The sequence below is a fragment of the Asparagus officinalis genome, chromosome 5, assembly GCF_001876935.1.
Source record: "Asparagus officinalis chromosome 5, Aspof.V1, whole genome shotgun sequence".
Lineage (NCBI taxonomy): Eukaryota > Viridiplantae > Streptophyta > Magnoliopsida > Asparagales > Asparagaceae > Asparagus > Asparagus officinalis.
This window is the reverse complement of record NC_033798.1, coordinates 39,468,180-39,476,992: the sequence shown is the minus strand read 5'-3', so window position 1 is coordinate 39,476,992 and position 8,813 is coordinate 39,468,180.

Genomic DNA, 8,813 nt, shown 5'->3' with positions numbered 1-8,813 from the left:
TGAAACAAACAACATTTTAGAATTCTCAACTCATAACAAAACACCTATGGATTTCATATCTCATGGTGAAATCTATATCCTAAAATTATAGTATTTGAAACAAACGCCCCCTAATCTGACTGTTCAGATAGTTCCCTTTAAGTGCATATAAATAACATGTTTGACAAATCTTAGGTTGTGAAAACTAAGTGTTACTTAGGTGCTTAGGTGACTAGGAATGGACGTGGGCTAGGTCGACCCGCGAGCTGATCTGGCCCAGCCCGTCATGGGCCACAACTCGGCCTAGTCCGTAATGGGCCGAGCCCAAACCCGACCCAGGATATACCCAAGTCACAAACCAAGCTGGGTCCAGCCCTAGACCCGGGGTCACAGAAGTAAGCTCGACCCACGCTAACCCAGCCCAATCCTAACTAGGCCCAGTCTGACCCACCCCGACCTATTATATATTTTTTGGTTAGCCTAATTATTCCTTTAGTCCTTTGGGTCTATATCTAGCTGCCAATAAAACAAAACAGTCATAGGTCCTTAGCTCGTGGGCCTTTTGTCCCATTGAGAAACGAAGCATTTAATCTTTAAGCTCAGATTAAGCTCGTCGTTGTCTACTTAAAAGGAATTAAAATTTTTAATACAAGTTTAAAAATAGTTTAATACAAGTTTAAATTACTAAAAAATAAATCAAAAATAATTTTCAAATTGTAAATACAAATTTAATATAATTAAAATGGTAAAATATAGGGAAAAAAATTGGACGAAAAACCCATGGGCCGACCCACGACCCATGGGTCGTGGGCCAGGTCAGGCACGGCCCACACCTAGGCAGGTCGTCGGTCGGCTTGGGTCTAGTCCCAGATCCGGGATCAGAGAAGTAGGTCTGTCTCACTCTGACTTAGCCCGGCCTTGAACAAGGCGGGCCGGGTCACGAGCCTAAACCAGTACGGCCCAAGCAAAGTTTACCTACGATACTCGCTAGAGCTTTTATGCTACTTAACTTGATCTCTGATATGTTTCAGTCCCACTTAGCTTTGATGCCATCATCCAGTATCTATTAAAATTATATCACATGATAAATTTTGGTCAATTATACCTCTGCTATGAATAATTCCCCATATACCTTTCTCCAAGGCCAAACACTCCTTTTTGACCATGGGGTATCGACGTTCGGCTTCTTGCAATGTTCTACTCAGGTAATAGATGCCTTGCTCATGGCCGGCATCGTCATTCTATGCTAAGAGGGCATCAAGAGAATGCTCTATTGCCCACACATAAATCAGGATAAGTTTCCCCGAGACCGGGGCCGCTAAGACCGGTGGATTCGATAGGTAAGTCTTGATCTCATCGAACGCTTGTCGGCAAGGCTCGTCCCATACGAAGGAAACACCTTTCTTCATCAGCTTGGAGAAGGATTAGCACTTAACCAAGAGATTTGAGATGAATCTTCGGATATAAGACAGATATCCTTGCAGTCCTCTTAATTCCTTGAGATTCTTGGGTGGTTGAAGCTCTTGAATAGCTTGCACCTTGTCGGGGTTTATGTGAATTCCCTTCGTCGTGACGACGAATCAGAGGAATTTACCGCTCGACATCCCTAAAAATGACTTCGTGGGGTTCATCTTGGGTTGATAGGATCGCACCCGCTCGAACATCGTTCTTAAGTCTTGAAGATGATCGTCTTTGCTACGACTCTTCACAACCAAGTTATCCACGTAGCATTCGATTATCTTTCATAGATGATCCCGAAAAATTGTGCTCATAGCGCGCTGATAGGTTGCGCCGATATTCTTAAGTCCGAAGGGCAAAACTATGTAATAGTATACCCCTACCGAAGTTCTGAATGAAGTGTTCTTCTCGTCTTCAGGGTGCATCTTGATTTGATTATACCCTGAAAACTCATCCATGAAGGACATCCTTTCGAACCCACAAGTATCGTCGATGATGACGTCTATGATGGGTAAAGGGAATTCGTCCTTTGGACATGCAACATTGAGGTTCCTAAAGTCGATGCAGATATGGATCTTCCATTCTTCTTTAGGACTGGAGCAATGTTAGCCACCCAATCGGGGTGTTGTTCCTCTTTGATGAAGTCTGACTCAATCAGCTTCTTCACTTCGGCTTCGATCGCTTCCATGATTTGTGGACGAAACCATCTTCGTTGTTGTTTGACAGGTTTTGTGTTTGAGTTGATGTTGAGGTGATGCATGGTGATATAGGGATCAAGGCCAGATATGTCCTCGTAATTCTAGACGAAGACGTCAATATATTCCCGAATGAGGGATACAAGGTCTTCTTTCTCCTAGGGAGGTAAGCTGTCGCTGATAAATATGGGTTTGGGATTAGCCTCATCTCCCATATTTATTTGGAGTATCTTGTGCTCCATGGGTGGTTCACGTTGTTCAAACCGACCACTCCATTGGGCACTAACGTGGCGATCCCATGCTTCATCATAATGTGGGATCTGGTCATCCTCTTTGATTTCAGTGGGATCAGCTGTAGCCCCCTTAGCACAGCTCAGCACAAACCGACGAACCAACGAGGCGACGAGGTTAACGAATCGCACGCAAACAACGGAATAAATCCACTCGCGTGCGGAATCAAGCTAACGGGTTGACGAGTCAACGAGTCTCCATCCAAGGGCGGACTCGGACGAATCACGATCGAATCAAGATCGGTTTCGGACTCGAACTCAGAAGTGGATTTACTGCCAAATCAGGGATCAGATTTACTGCCAAATCAGGTCAACGAGTCAAGTCCGGATAATCAACCACAGAACCGGATCACGGACTGAACCGAAAACGGAAAACGACGAAAAACCACGCCTAAGGGGGGCTCGGCCAAAGCCGAGCCACCTATGGGTGGCTCTCTGCTGGATTCAAGGCTCAGAACTTAAAAAGATTGAAGCTTTGGGACTTTGAGGACTTGCTCTTCCAGATCCGATGCTCGGCGATCGTTAACGCCAAATAAGGCTAGAGTTCGAGAGGAACCGGATCTCAGATCTACATAGTCATCCTCCGGATCAAAGCTTGGCCTTTGATCCCGAGAATTAAAGGCTACTATTTCCTTGGCGAAATAGTACCCTCGGCTATTATTTTCTTGGCGAAATAATACTCGTCGTACTGCGTAGATCCGACCGGATCTAGATCTCGCGGTGGTCCATGGATAAACCCCGGCGCAGGCAAACAACCCACGCAAGCGAGCGACCGCAAAACAGGAGCTCGTGATTTGTTCGACAAACAAGGAGAAAGTTGTAATCTTTTTTTTATTTTCTTTGATTTTCATTGTAACTGGATCTTATAAAAAGACCGGATCTTTGTAACTCAAAAAACTGTTATTTAAGATGACAATGGAATCAACAATGAAGAAAGACATGATTTTTCCCACGAACAATCTGGCGACCACAGTGGGAGCCGCCGATCTCGCTGCCGAGATCGGAGCGTCGCAGCCGCGGATCTCAATCCCGGTCGTGGAGGAGGTCGAATACGAGTTCGACCAGCAGAAGTTCGAGGAATACTTGTCGTCCTCGTCCGGATCAACCTCCCCCCGCAAGTCCAAGAAGTTCTCCTCTAGGAGAAAGGCTCGTTGGTACGAAGATGTTGAAAACACCAACGAAGATCTCGCCCCGCTGGATGCCAAAAAGCCGCATCGGGCGAGATTCCTCCAATTCCCAACCAGGTCGGAGCTGCTCTGACCAACCCTTCTGCCGCAGAGGGCGTAGTGACTCTCTCGAAGAGAGCCCGCCAAAGGCAACGACTCTCTCGAAGAGAGCCCGCCAAAGGCAACGTCAACGCCTTACGAAACAATTCGCAAAGGCCATGGAATCAGTTGACGGGATCCGCTACAACGCGGATCTGAAGAACAAGAGAGGCAAACAGCCTCAACAACAGATGAACGGCGCCTCTTCCAAGCCGCCAACAATGGAATGGGTCCGTGTTAAACGGAATCGTTCGACACTAGAAGAACGTATCCGCAAACGCCGCGCACTATCAGCGCAGGCGCGGGCTCAAGCCGAAGAAGTACGTAGAAAGCTGCAGAAGGAAGTGGCAAAGAAACCACCATCAATTCGCAAAGTTTGGAGGCCGAAATCTGAAGCGGCGATTCAGACTAAGGAGCAACAACTGCAGCTTTCAAAAGTGCAACTTCTGGTGAATCAATCCAAACCGCCGATGATTTCCACAACTGCTCCGGGAGATCCCGCGGGACCATCTCAGAAAAGGAAGTCGGTTTTGGAGCGCCTCGGTCCACTTCCCAAGGAGCGAGGCAAAGCTCCAGTTCAGGAACGTTTGGGCCCAATGAAGAAGCCCCGAACGATTCAACACGCTGGGGGTCGCCACAACCCTCAATATGACGAGGAAATCAGGGCAACTAAGTGCACTACGCTGCGTATTGAAGTTCAGGAGCCTGTTGAGAATTCACGCCCACAAAGGCGTGTGTCGAGACGCGTGACTCTTGAAAGCTCGAAGAAGGTAGTTCGCTCTCGGAAGGAAACGTTATCGTCTGATGATGATTGCGTTATACCTGAGAAATCGTGCCAACACACGATAGGTTGCTCCGACTTTCAAACGGAAGAGCTGTACTATCGTGCTGGGGGTACGAGCAAAGCCAGAAAGAGAAGTCCTCGAAGGCTAGAAACTCAGTGCCCTTGTTCAAAGCTCATTCGGGCGGTACTGTCTGAGTGCAACTGCATCAAGGCAGTCCCCGAAAGATTGTCTGAATGCAATTGCATCGAGACGGTCCCCGAAAGAATTTCGGTTTTTGAAAGGCTCAGCACCGAAACGCCAAAACCAAGGCCTAGGCGTTTCCGACAAAGAAGAAGGGTAGTCGAGGATGGGGAATTTCTGAGAGTCACCACTAATATGACCAGCAAAGGGACATCGGCACGGGATAATCTCGAGTCGATTCTGAAAGCATCACGGCGTCTAACCCGTCTGCAGTCTGGAGCCATCGCACGAGGAACTTATGGTAGGGTTTGGACAAGATTACCTTCAGAAGGTGAAGAGTCGGATGCCTGCTCTGCGGTCGCATCAGATAATACAGTATCCAGTGAGGGGGAACCCCGCGAGTCGCTGATGATAAGCGCGGAACAAGTGGCCAATATGCTCGAAGAAGCCATGGCTAAACAGCAAGAGAGCTTCAAATTCGAAATGCAGATGACCATGCAGACTATGAGAGAGATGCATGACCAACAAATCCAGGCATTGAGGAACCAACAAGGTGAACCAAGTCGTCGTAACCAGAACAATCTGGAGGATGGGGACACAGGTGCAAATGAAACTCATAACGCCAATAACCCTCCCGTCAATGCAGGGGGTGGTAATGAGAATGCTAACGAAGACTCAGGTGAAAACCTAAAGATTAAAAATCTCGAGAGCAAAATTAATACGTGGATTTCTGCTCAAGAGGTGAAGAAGACTGGCATTCCTTGTCCATACCCGAGAGAATGGGAATCAATCCCGTATCCGGCGAAGTTCAATTTAATCAACTTCACGCCGTTTGATGGGAAGGGTTCACCCACTCAGCATGTGATTTACTTCAAATCACATCTGGGGGTCATCTCTGGCAATGAGCCTCTGATGGTACGGTCCTTCGTTGGCACTCTTCGCGGAGCCGCCTTCGATTGGTATCGCCGCCTCAAGCCAGGAAGCGTAAATAGCTGGGACAACATGGAAACTAAGTTCCTCGCCAACTTCTTCGACGACGACACCGAAATATCCATCGGAACGTTGCTTGATGAAAAACAAAAAGACAGAGAGTTGGTCGACGCCTTCGTCAGAAGGTTCCGGAACAAGGCGATGAATTGTCGGGACCCGATCACTGAAGAGTTCATTCTCCAGACCTGCCACAACAATCTTTCGTTGGACGTGTTGGAAGCAATGGGGACAGCACCGTCCAAAACGTGGAAGGATCTGAAGGTCCGAGGGGAGCAAGCTGAGCGATTCCTCCGAAGGAAGAAAGCCGAGAGGGGTCAATCAACAACTAAGCCTCTGAATTCTAACTTCGCCTCCCGTGGTAAGGGAAAGACACCTGCAGCGGCTGTTGATGCTAATCAAACATCGCAACAGCAATCCCGGAGACAGCAGAAGACTTCGGATCAGAGGCTCCAAAAAGAGTACTCTTTCAAGGACGAAGACGTTCCAGCCATCTTCGAATCCCTCCTTGAAAGTAACAAGATCAATTTCTCAATCCTCCGACCGGTATAAGAGGTTAAACTACTCCCTGATACTCCAATAGGTATATGAGTCTAAACTGTTTCCCCACTTTTGACGGGAAGTTCCTGGAGAATATTAAGCTAATATTCTTAAGGATAACCCGGTTAGTTAACTGATAATAATGTCCGAACCAGTTCCGCAGAGGAAACTGGGGGTGGACGATTTATGTAATGGGAAGTTCCCAAAACCACAGCAATGTAATGAATAAGAACTCCCATTCTCACCATGTCTATGCACTCAACACTCTCTCTGTTAGAGTCTGGACGTAAAGTACCCACTTGGTCAAACCTTCTTACAGTTAGGACCACAGTCAAAATCCCCTCTCGATTCCCCCAATGAACGAGAGGTCCACAAATTGAGCGATCAAACCTTCCTACAGTTAGGATTGTCTCAAAACACCCACTTGGTCAAACCTTCTTACAGTTAGGACCACAGTCAAAATCCCCTCTCGATTCCCCCAATGAACGAGAGGTCCACAAATTGAGCGATCAAACCTTCCTACAGTTAGGATTGTCTCAAAACACCCACTTGGTCAAACCTTCTTACAGTTAGGACCACAGTCAAAATCCCCTCTCGATTCCCCCAATGAACGAGAGGTCCACAAATTGAGCGATCAAACCTTCCTACAGTTAGGATTGTCTCAAAACACCCACTTGGTCAAACCTTCTTACAGTTAGGACCACAGTCAAAATCCCCTCTCGATTCCTCCAATGAACGAGAGGTCCACTTTCAAATCGAGTGATCAAACCTTCCTACAGTTAGGGTCACCTCAAACTCCTGTTTGGCCAAACCTTCCTACAGTTAGGGTCAAAACCATAATTCACTCTCGATAAACGAGAAATTCATCTTTAGTTCAGTAATCAAACCTTCCGACAGTTAGGGTTATCTGAATCTTTTCGATTCTTGGAGTGGAGATCCCACTCTTAGTTTCACCTTTCCGGATTCTGGGGGTGGAGATCCCACCTCGAGTCTCCTTTCCAGTTGAAGATAGAATATAAAATTCTTCTTCTTCATTGTCGGGAGATAGAATATAAAATTCTTCCTCTCCCATTTCGGGTTCGTCTTTGCCCCAAGAGAGAAGACACAACCTTTTTCAACTCCCAAAATCTGTGCCTCACAGGTACGGGGAATTTTATCCCGAATCCTAAGTAGGGATAAGTCAACGCCTAACACGCGTTGCCGGTTTAGACTTTTTCCGTAGAAAAAGACACCAGAGTTCGATTCTGGGGTATTCTATCCTGAAACCTAAGCAAGGATAAGTCTGCGCTTAACCCGCGCCGCCGGTTAATTCTTAACCGTTAAAAAGAATACCCGTTCACATATTCAACAATGTGACAGGTTGTTATTAATAACACCAGAATCCATGCCTTAAACGCATGGGGAATTTCATCCTGAATCCTAAGAAAGGATATGCCGACGCCTAACACGCGTCGCCGGTTTAGTCTTTTACCGATTGAAAAAGACACCAGAATACCAGTCTGGGGTATTTTATCCCGAAGCCTAAGTAGGGATAAAGTCAACACCTAACACGTGTCGCCGGGTAGCCTATTCCCGTAACAATGGCGAAGCCTATGTATTCAACATCATAGCACAAAGTCTCAGAGAATTCACTCTCTTAGCACAACGTTACATGCGGAACGGATTTAGACAATTCGCATGCTAGCCCTGTTAGCGGGAAAATTCGTTGCTTTCTTTATTGATTCCATTGATTACTTTGTTAACAGTTTATCGGTTACAAAGATCCGGTCTTTTTATAAGATCCGGTTACAATGAAAATCAAAATAAAATAAAAGAAAGATTACAACTTTTTCTCTTGTTTGTCGAACAAATCACGAGCTCCTGTTTTGCGGTCGCTCGCTTGTATGGGTTCTTTGCCTGCGCCAATCACGAGCTCCTGTTTTGCGGTCGCTCGCTTTGTGGGTTCTTTGCCTGCGCCGGGGTTGTTTGCCGTGGACCACCGCGCGATCTAGATCCGGTCGGATCTACGCAGTACGACGGGTATTATTCCACGAAGGAAATAATAGCCGGGAGGGATTGATTCACCAAGGAAACAATCGCTCAAGTCTCGGGATCTAAGACCAAGCCTAGATCCGGAGTTCGTACGCGTAGATCTGAGATCCGGTCCTCTCGAACTCCTGCCTTATTTGGCGTTGACGGTCGCCGAGCACCAGATCTGGATGAGCAAGTCCTTGAAGTCCTAAAGTTTGAATCTTGTTAAGTTCTGAGTCTCCAATCCAGCAGGGCTTCGCCTCTCCAAAATTTCCAACCTCTGAAATGAACCAAGGCCTAGCCTATTTATAGGCACTCAGATCTGTGCCTAGGCACAGATCTGGGCCGGCCACCTCAGGGTGGCTCGGCTCTGGGCCGAGCCACCTTGAGGTGGCTCGGCCACCGAGCCACCTTGAGGTGGCTCGGCTTGGGCCGAGCCACCTGAAGTTGGCTCGGCTTCGGCCGAGCCCCTCTAGGTGGTGGTTTTTGGTGTTTTCCGCCTTTGGTTCTGTCCGTGATTCGGTTGATCCAGACTCTGATTTGATTCCTGATTTGGCAGTAAGTCGGATTCCTGATTTGGCAGTAAATCCACTTCTGAGTTCGAGTCCAAAACTGATCTTGATT